Here is an 11,323-nt window from a genome sequence, read left to right on the forward strand (position 1 = left end):
AGGAAACATTAAAAATAATCCTTGATAGCCTAAACATATAAAAGTTTTTGAGCCAAAGGTATAATGCAGATGATTATATAGTTTGGCTCAGATAAAAAGGTATAAAATGACAAAAGGGCACCTGTTATTCTTTAAATTGCAGTACATAAGCCATTCTGACTAGACGGTTAGATAAGTGAATGTGTTCAGCAAAGATTAATATTTTATTATGGTCTTTGACCAGGGTCTCAAATCCTACAGATAATGGTTTAGCTAATACACAAAACCCAGCCCTTGACCTTTAAGAACATATGTGTGGCGTCTTTTTCTTTATAAGAAATCTAGGCTTAATACCTGGGTAATGAAACAATCTGTACAACAAACCTCCATGACACAGATTTACCCTTGTAACAAACCTGCACTTGTACCCCTGAACTTAGAATAAACGTTAGAAAAAAAGCAAACAAAAATATCTATTGGTTAGAGTTTGAACAATGTGAATGTGTTTATAAATGAATTGTGCAATTAAAAAATATATTAAATTATATTTTTCAATACAGTTGATCCTTTATAACCATCATGAGCATCTGTTGCTCACAGTGAAAGAAAAATAGAATTATATTTTAATTTGTTAAAATTATTATGATTGATTTTTAGAAACTTTTGCTTTATTTTATTTATTTTTTATTATACTTTAAGTTCTGGAATACATGTGCAGAACGTACAGATTTGTTACATAGTATACATATGCCATAGTGATTTGCTGCGCCCATCAATCCATCATCTATGTTAGGTATTTCTCCTTATGCTACCCCTCCCCTTTTCCCACCCTCCAAGAGGCCTTATTGTGTGACGGTCCCCTCCCTGTGTCCATGTGTTCTCATTGTTCAACTCCCTCTTATGAGTGGGAACATGTGGTGTTTGATTTTCTGTTCCTTTGTTAGTTTGCTGAGAATGATGGTTTCCAGCTTCATCCATGTCCCTGCAAAGGACATGATCTTATTCTTTTTTATGGCTGCATAGTATTTCATGCTGTGTATGTGCCACATTTTCTTTATCCACTCTATCATTGATGGGCATTTGGTTTGGTTCCAAGTCTTTGCTATTGTGAATAGTGCTACAATAAACATATGTGTTCATATGTCTTTATACTAGAATGACTTATAGTCCTTTGGGTATATACCCAGTAATGGAATTGCTGGGTCAAATGGTACTTCTGGTTCTAGATCCTTGAGGAATTGCCACACTGTCTTCCACAATGGTTGAACTAATTTACCCTCTAACCAACAGTGTAAAAGTGTTCCACATCCCCTCCAGCCTCTGTTGTCCCCTGACTTTTTAATGATCACCATTCTAACTGGAGTGAGATGGTATCTCACTGTGGTTTTGATTTGCATTTCTCTAACGACCAGTGAAGATGAGCTTTTATTCATATTTTTATTGGCCACATAAATGTCTTCTTTTGAGAGGTGTCTATTCATATCCTTCACGCCCTTTTTGATGAGGTTGTTTGTTTTTTCTTGTAAATTTGTTTGTTTCTTGTAGATTCTGGATATTAGCCCTTTGTCAGATGGATAGAATGAAAAAATTTTCTCCCATTCTGTATGTTGCCTGTTCACTCGGATGATAGTTCCTTTTACTGTGTAGAAAGAAGCTCTTTAGTTTAATTCGATCCTATCTGTCAATTTTGGCACTTGTTACAATTGCTTTTGGTGTTTTAGTTGTGATGTCTTTGCCCATGCCTATGACCTGAATGGTATTGCCTAGGTTTTCTTCTAGGGTTTTCATGGTTTTAGATCTTATGTTTAAGTCTTTAATCCATCTTGAGTTAATTTTTGTATAAGGTGTAAGGAATGGGGCTGGTTCCAGTTTTCTGCATATAGCTAGCATTTATTAAATAGGGAATCATTTCCCCATTGCTTGTTTTTGTTAGGTTTATCAGTGATCAAATTGTTGCAGATGTGTGGTGTTATTTCTGAGGCCTCTGTTCTGTTCCGTTGGTCTATATATCTGTTTTGGCAACAGTACCATGCTGTTTTGGTTACTGTAGCCTTGTATAGTTTGAAGTCAGGTAGTGTGATACCTTCAGCTTTGTTCTTTTTCTTAGGATTGTCTTGACTATACAGGCTATTTTTTGTAGTTTTAGTCTAATTCTGTGAAGAAAGTCAATGGTAGCTTGATAAGAATAACATTGAATCTATATATTACTTTGGGCAGTATGGCCATTTTCTTGATATTGATTCTTCCTATCCATGAGCTTTTCCATTTGTTTGTGTCCTCCCTTATTTCCTTGAGCAGTGGTTTGTAGTTCTTGAAGAGGTCCTCCACAGCCCTTGTAAGTTGTATTCCTAGGTATTTTATTCTCTTTGTAGCAATGTGAATGGGAGTTCACTCATGATTTGGCTCTGTTTGTCTATTACTGGTGTATAGGAATGCTTGTGATTTTTGCACATTGATTTTGTATCCTGAGACTTTGCTGATTTCTTATCACCTTAAGGAGTTTTGGGCTGAGATGATGGGCTTTCTAAAGATACAATCCTGCCATCTGCAAACAGAGAAAATTTGACTTCCTCTCTTCCTATTGGAATACACTTTATTTCTTTCACTTGCCTGATTGCCCTGGCCAGAAATTCCAGTACCATGTTGAATAGGAGTGATAAAAGAGGGCATCCTCGACTTGTGCTGGTTTTCAAAGGGAATGCTTCCAGCTTTTGCCCATTCAGTATGATATGATATTCGGGTTGTGGATTTGTCATAAATAGCTCTTATTATTTTGAGATATGTTCCATCAATTCCTACTTTATTGAGTGCAATTACTATGAAGTGGTGTTGAATTTTATCAAAGGACTTTTCTGCATTTATTGAGATAATCGTGTGGTTTTTGTCATTGGTTCTGTTTATATGGTGGATTACATTTATTGATTTGCATATATTGAACCAGACTTGTATCCCATGGATGAAGCCAACTTGATCATAGGGGATAAGCTTTTTGATGTGCTGCTGGATTCGGTTTCCCAGTATTTTATTAAGGATTTCCACATCAATGCTCATCAGGGATATTGGCCTGAAATTTTCTTTTTTTGTTATGTCTCTGCCCAGTTTTGGTATCCGGAGATGATGCTGGCCTCATAAAATGAGTTAGAGAGGATTCCCTCTTTTTCTGTTGTTTGGAATAGTTTCAGAAGAAACGATACCAACTCCTCTTTGTACCTCTGGTAGAATTCAGCTGTTAATCAGTCTGGACCTGGGCTTTTTTTGGTGAGTAGGCTATTAATTACTGCCTCAATTTCAGAACTTGTTATTAATCTATTTAGGGATTCAACTTCCTAGTTTAGTCTTCAGAAGGTGTATGTATCCAAGAATTTACCCATTTCTTCTAGATTTTCAAGTTTACTTGTATAGAGGTGCTTATAGTATTTTCTGATGGTAGTTTGTATTTCTGTGGGATTAGTGGTGATATCACCTTTATTATTTTTTTATTGTGTCGATTTGATGCTTCTCTCTTTTCTTCTTTATTAGTCTGGCTAGTGGTCTATCTATTTTGTAGATCTTTCAAATAACCACCTGCTGGATTCACTTATTTTTTAAGGGTTTTTCATGTCTGTCTCTCAGTTCTGCTCTGATCTTAGTTCTTTCTTGTCTTCTGCTAGCTTTTGAATTTGTTTGCTCTTGCTTCTCTAGTTATTTTAATTGCGATGTTAGGTTGTCGATTTTAGATCTTTCCTGCTTTCTCCTGTGAGCATTTAGTGCTATAAATTTATCTCTAAACACTGTTTCATCTGTGTCCCAGGGATTTTGGTACATTGTGTCTTTGTTCTCATTGGTTTCCAAGAACTTACTTATTTTTGCCTTAATTTCATCATTCAGAAGTCATTCAGGAGTAGGTTGTTCAGTTTCCATGTAGTTGTGTGGTTTTGAGTGAGTTTCTTAATCTCGAGTCCTAATATTATCACACTGTTGTCAGAGAGACTGTTTATTATTTCTGTCCCTTTACATTTGCTGAGGAGTGTTCTACTTCCAATTATGTGGTCAATTTTAGAATAAGTGCTATGTGGTGCTGAAAAGAATTTATTTTCTGTTGATTTGGGGTGGAGAGTTCTGTAGATATCTATTAGGTCTGCTTGGTCCAGAGCTGAGTTCAAGTCCTGAATATCCTTTAAAATTTTTTATCTCATTGATCTGTCTAATATTGACAGTGGGGTGTTAAAGTCTTTCCACTATTATTGTGTGGGAGTCTAAATCTCTTTGTAGGTCTCTAAGAACTTATTTTATGAATCTGGGTGCTCCTATACTGGGTACATATATATTTAGGATAGTTAGCACTTCTTGTTGTATTGATCCCTTTACCATTATATAATGCCCTTCTTCGTCTTTTTTGATCTTTGTTGCTTTAAAGTCTGTTTTATCAGAGACCAGGATTGCAACCCTGCTTTCTTTTTTTTAATTTCCATTTGCTTGGCATAGACATACCAAATGCGTGCATTGCAGTAGTAAACTACCTAATGGAGATTTTAAAAAATAGCATGATTAATTAAATGTGAATATAACATGAAGAAGGATATTTAAATATATGTGAGAAAAGCACATATGTAATAGAGTATTACTATTTCTTTTTTCTGATGTCAATGATAAGAAATTTTGGTAACAACAATAGAAAAGCTTTTGTAAGCTGCTGGAAAAAAATATAGTTTAAGTCTTGCACAGACTGTTTCATCGAAACCACCTTGATTTCAAGATATGTGGGACAGAAATCAGCAAACACCATTAACGCATTCAGTGTTTGAGGCTCTTAATTAGGACAAATGGAAACATGAATCTAATTTGGAAATCATCTTTAATTAGGCTGTAATGGTAAGAGGTCAAGAGCAGGAGGAATGATTGTCTCCATAGAGACATGTATTAGGTGATTCTAGGCAAATCATGTATTCACTTAAGCCTTACTTATGTAATAAACTGTACATAAATGATAGTAATAATAAACACTATAATAATGCCACTATCGTAGTAATAGTAATAATACTATAATAACATAAAATCATGGTAAAAATCATAGTAATTAATGTAATACTATAAATCATAGTAATAATAACACTATCTGCCCAACTACATGATAGGTTTGATAGATAAATGACCTTATTTACTTTTTTTGCTTGGCACATTTTACTCAAGATTCAAGATTCAAGTTTCATTTCAAATGTCACTTCCATGATGAGGACTTATCTGAATTGTCCAACAGAGTTAGTTCATTCTTCCCCTGGTTTTCCTAGGTCTTCAGCCATACCACACTTCTCACACTTTTTGTGCTATAAATATAAGCTATCTGTTTCCTACCTAGACTGTGTATAACGAATGAAAGGGTGGATGGATTAATAAATTAGCACATGAGTAGAGATCAGAGAAGATAATATAATAGCATATACTTTAGAAAATTTAAAGAACTGAAGAAATAAATGTAAGATAGTATTATCACTAGTGTTTCATCTTGGCCTCACTGAAAAAACAACAAGATCCACAAGAATGCCCCAACCCGCTCATAGACAGATGCTGCCCTTTATATAATGTGAAGATTTCTTTATGTTTTTTTCTGACAAGAGAAGAATAGCATAGGCACAAAAACATGGGGTCTGGGGTCAAACTGATTAAGCTCAAATTTTTGCACTACCACCTGCTTTCTGTATGAATTTATATCAACTTCAGTCTCTCATTTCCTTCATTTATAAAATTGGGATAACATTGCCCTACCTCTCAGATTGTTGTTGTTAAAAGTTAAATGAGTTAATTCCTAATATACTTAGCAAAATGCATAGTATAGATACTCAGTAAATGGTACTTTTTATAATGAATAAATGGACTCATTTCTCAAGACCTCATTCATTCGTTGAGCAAATATTTATTGAGTGCCTACTGCATGTTCAACACTGTTTCAGGAGGTAGAAATACTTATTAAAAAGGTAAAATCAATTCCTGTTCAGTAGGAGCTTACATTTTGCAGAGAGACAAACAATGAACAAATGGACAAAAGTCTTAAACAGACCATGAAAAGCACTGTGAAGTAACAGAGTTATATGAAAGAGAATAAGCAGAGTTCATCACTTAGGATGAAGTGGCCATGGAAGGCTTCTCTCAGGAAGCAACTGAGACCTAAATGACAGGAAGGAACTAACCTTGTGAAGAGCCAGTGAAGTGCATTCCAGACCAAGTTCAAAGGACATGAAGTGGGAAATGACTTGTCATCTTCAGTGGACAGAAAAGAGGCCAGGAAATGGCTGAGGCACAGGAAGTGAAGGTGAGAGTGGTAAAAGGCAATGTTGGGAAATCAGCCAGGACAAGATCATAAGGCTCATGAAAAGGAGTTTGATTTCATTTCAAGGGAAGTAGAATGCACTGAAGGGTTTGAAGCAGGGTAGTGATATGCTATATGTTTTTTTAAAAAAATCAACCTGGAGACTGTATACAGATGAAGAAAGAAAGGAAAGAATGGAAACAGGAATCACAGTTAAAGCTTTTGCAATGTTTCAGCTGAAAGATGATAAAGCTTTGATCAGAATGGTAGCAGAGAAGGTAATAAGAGCTGATTCAAGGTATCTTCTGGGTGTTCGTCTGATAGAATTTACTAACATTAGATTCAGGAGAGGTCAGGGTGAGAGAAAAAAGAAGAAACAAGAGTTATTTATAGGTTTTTGCTTTAACCAACTGGTGGATGGTGGGTTGGATGGTCAATTACATAGGGAAGCCTAAGGAAGGAGCAGATGGGGTGGGAGGTAGAAAGTCAGGAAATCCATTTTGGATATTTTGACCCATAGATGAAATCATGAAATAGATATTTTTCATAAGACTGTTGAGTTTAAGGAAGCATTTGTATTGGAAACAAATGTGAACGTAATTAGTACACAAATGGTAGGTATCTAGCCTTGGAATGGGATAAAATCACTTAGGGAAGTAGCTCTCAATTTTGACTATGTATTAGATTCCCCTGGGGAACTTTTAAATATCAATGGCTAGTTCCCTGATCACTTAAGAAGGGATCACATAAGAAGCCCTAGGGTGTTAGTTGGACATCAACATTAAACAAGAAACCTTTATGTTAATTCTGACACATTCATGAGTGCTGAGAACCACTGACACAAGGAGAGATTTTAGATAGAGAAGAGAAAGTGGCCCAAGATTGAGCTCTAAGGCACTACAATACTTAGAGAACTAAGATTCCCGGTAAAGGGAACTGACAATGAGCAGCCAAAAAGAATGAAAATAGACAAGATAGGAAAGTGTTTAAAACAGTGTGGCTAACTGTCTTCAATGTTACCAAGACAGATGCTAAGGACAGATGTAGTGTTTTAAAATTTATTTTTCTTTGAAGCATCATATATACACAATAAAGTGTACTGTATACATCTTAAGTGCACATTTTGATTACTTTGTGTACATTTAGACACTGAAGTAACTGCCACTCAGATCCAGATATGGAGCTTTCCAACACGCTAAAAGGATCTTTTGTTATCCTTCCAGATTCATATCCCCCACACCTCCCGGAAGACCAATTTTCTGCTTATACATAGGCATGGATTAGTTTTGCCCATTTTAAACTCCTTATAAAAAGAATCAGAAAATATGTACTCTTGTGTCTGGCTACTTTTGCTCAACCTTATTTCTGTGAGTTCATCCCTGTTATTCCATATATCAACAGCTTGTTCTTTTTATAGCTCTATAGTTTTCAATTGCGTAGACTTAGTGAATACAATTCATCTAGTCTCCCATTGATAGATATTTGGGTTGCTTCGAGTTTATTGGCACTTATGAATAATGCTGTTATAACCATTCTTTACGTGGCTTTTTGATGGATGTATGTTTACTTTTCTACTAGGTGTTTTTCTAGGAATGGAATTGCTGGTTCCTTAGGATAGACCTACAACTAACTTTATAAGACCCTGCCACACAGTTTTCCAGAGTGATTATACAAACTTACACCCCCTCCAGCAATAAATGGGAGTTCCAATATTCCATATACTCACTAATACTTAATATTGTCATTCTTTTAATTTGTAGCAATTCTGGTGGGTGTGAAGTGGTATTTCATTGTAGTTTTACTTTGCCTTTCTTGATAAATAATGAGAGACATTTTTTTCCCCACCTGAGACAGAGTTTTCCTCCTGTCGCCCAGGCTGGAGCGCAATGGCACAATCTTGGCCCACTGCAACCTCCGCCTCCTAGGTTCAAGTGATTCTCCTGCCTCAGCCTCCCAAGTAGCTGGGATTATAGGCACCCACCACTACACCCAGCTAATTTTTTTGTATTTTTAGTAGAGACAGGGTTTCACCATGTTGGTCAGGCTGGTCTTGAACTCCTGACCAATTAGAGACATTTTAATGTACTTACTGGGCATTTAGTTATCCTCTTAGCAAAGTCCCTGTTCAAAACTTTTGGCCAATTTTATTGACTTGTTTTTCTTTTTCTTTCTTTTTTTTTTTTTCTTCCTTTTTTTTTAGACAGAGTCTGACTCACTCTGTTGTCCAGGCTGAAGTGCAGTGGCACGATCTCAGCTCACTTCAAACTCTGCCTCTTTGGGTTCAAGTGATTCTCCTGACTCAGCCTCCTAAGTAGCTGCGATTGCGCCTGGCTAATTTATGGGGTTTCACCATGTTGGCCAGGCTGGTCTCAAATTCCCAGCCTCAAGTGATTCACCCGCCTCACCTCCCAAAGTGCTGAGATTACAGGCGGGATCCACTGCACCCAAGCAACGTTTTTTTTCCTTTAATTGTTGATTTGCAGAAATTCTGTATATAATTTGGAGACTGGTGATTTTCTAGATACATGTGTTGTGAATGTTTTCTTCTAGTTTCTCAGTGGCTTTCTTTTACAGTCTTCTAGTGATATATTTTGATGGAAAGACCATTAATTTTAATACAATCCAATTCCTCATTCTTTTATGGTGCTTTTAATGTCATAAGTGAAAATCTTTGTCTACAACAAGGTCATGAAGATATGTTTTTCTCTATACATTTTATTGTTTTACCTTTTGTATTTAGGCCTTCCCAGCAATTCACAAAAAATGTTGCCTATGATTTCTGAGGGCTTGTGCAGATTCCATGATGTTCACACATGTTCAGAATACCTGTTCTAGCTGAGCTACCATCTCTTAGGAATCAACCTATTTATAATGCAGATTACAATGTTTCCCTTTCTATTTTCTTTCTAATTTTATAGTGTGTAGAAATATTTTCATAGATGTGTAAGTTCAAAATGATGGAATCATTTGTTTATTTGCTTGTTTGTTTTTGAGACAGGGTATCACTCTGTGACTCAGGCTGGAGTTCAAATGTGCAAACATGGCTCATTGAAGCCTTGACCTTGTGGGCTCAAGTGATCCTCCCACCTGAGTCTCCTGAGTAGCTGGGACGACAGGTGTGTACCCCTACACCTGGCTAATTTTCGTACTTTTTGTAGAGGTAGGATGTCACCGTGTTGCCCAGACTGGTCTTAAACTCCTGGGCTCAAGAAATCCTCCCGCCTCAGCTCCCAAAGTGCTAGGATTACAGGCATGAACCAGCATGCCTGGCCTTGAATCATTATTATCAACTCACGTCCTTTGTCTTTACATTCAGTTAGTCCCCAAGTCTACTGCTTATCTGTGATGGATCTTTTTTTTTTAATTATTATTTTCATTCCTTTTTCCCTTTTTTTGTTCTAGGTTTTTATTACACTTCATCTATGATTTTTGCTGTACTCTTGACTGGTATTCTAGGCACTAATTTTCCATTATTCAGTGCATTAGCAAACTGTTGCTCAATTTACAGTCCAAGTCCAATTGTATCACCTTTGGCTTGAAAATTAGAAATGGCTTTCACTGTCTCATGAATAGAGTTTAAATAGCAAAGAATGTATTTCATTCAACAAATAGGCATTTTTAGAGAATGCCCTCCATTCCATGAAACAAGAGTATTCCTAAAATTCCCAACACCAGTTCATCCCTCAATTTCCTATGACCTCCCATTGCACTTTGAAAACTACAAAACTTATTTTGGGGTGGGGCATAGTGGCTCACACCTGTAATCCCAGCACTTCAGGAGGCCAAGGTGGGTGGATCACTAGGTCAAGAGATCAAGACCATCCTGGCCAACATGGTGAAACCCCATCTCTACTAAAAAATACTAAAATTAGCTGGGTATGGTGGCACACGCCTGTAGTCTCAGCTACCCGGAAGGCTGAGGCAGGAGAAGTGCTTGAACCCGGGAGGCGGAGATTGCAGTGAGCCAAGATTGGGCCACTGCACTCCAGCCTGGCGCCTGGTGACAGAGCAAGACTCTGTCTCAAAACAAAACAAACAAACAAAAAAAACAAAAACAAAAAAACTCATCTTGGGTCTTAATCTCTATACTTTTATGTGGCTCCTTAAGAACATGCCCTCTTAGTTCAGGAAAATAAACTTCATTAGAATATATGTATATATCACTACAGAGCACATTGCAGGACTTTTCACTCTGCAGGTGTTTAACATTTTAAATATTAAATTAGCTTATTTTCTTCATTATTTCACAAATACATGAGACAACTCTAGGTGCTTAGCAAATGAGTTTATTTGATTGACTTCATTAATTTCCAAAGTCTTTTCTTAAAACAATTACTTGTGGACAATTGATTGCATTTGTCATCACAACTCTTCTTAGAAACCTAGGGTGGCCCTTGTCACTCTGAATAGTTGACAGTGACATTATAAAGGGCAAGCATTTGTAACCTGAAGTTCATGTAAATGTGTGTGCATTTCTAAGGTGCGTAGCTTCATGGCTTCCATTAGACTCTCAAATTTATCCTTAACCAATAAAAAGCTTAAGAATTGTAAAGACTAAAAATCTTTCAAATAACAATTACAACATGTTCAATAAATGCATGAATGAGACTGAGTGGCAGCAAAAAACTGACAGAATAATATTCGTGACAATAGAAGGATTTTCTGTAAGTAAAAACATCACACAAAATGTTATTTTATATGCATTATAAAGTCAATGTCAGCATTAAAGAATAAATCATAAATTTGATAATGATTATTTCTGTAACTATTTTAGAGTACTAAAATGTTATATTGAAACTTAAGGAATATTTTGAAAACATATAAAAGGTATGTATGTATAATAACATCAAGAAAAAAAAATCCCATTATCAACAAAGTCTGATATTTTTCTTAAAAAATAGTGATGGCAAAACAAATAGTAGAAAAATATTTAGATCCTTGCATCTAGTAAGATCTTCTTTATTGTTTCTATTATTCAAGAGTAAATATCCTGAAGTACACCATGCTTTTTGAATAAATCCAGTTGATTATAGGAAGGCAGAGACAGACGGTGAATGAGGT

The sequence above is a fragment of the Sapajus apella genome, unplaced genomic scaffold (assembly GCF_009761245.1).
Source record: "Sapajus apella isolate SASKATOON/1434 unplaced genomic scaffold, GSC_monkey_1.0 scaffold58, whole genome shotgun sequence".
In the NCBI taxonomy this organism is placed as follows: Eukaryota; Metazoa; Chordata; class Mammalia; order Primates; family Cebidae; genus Sapajus; species Sapajus apella.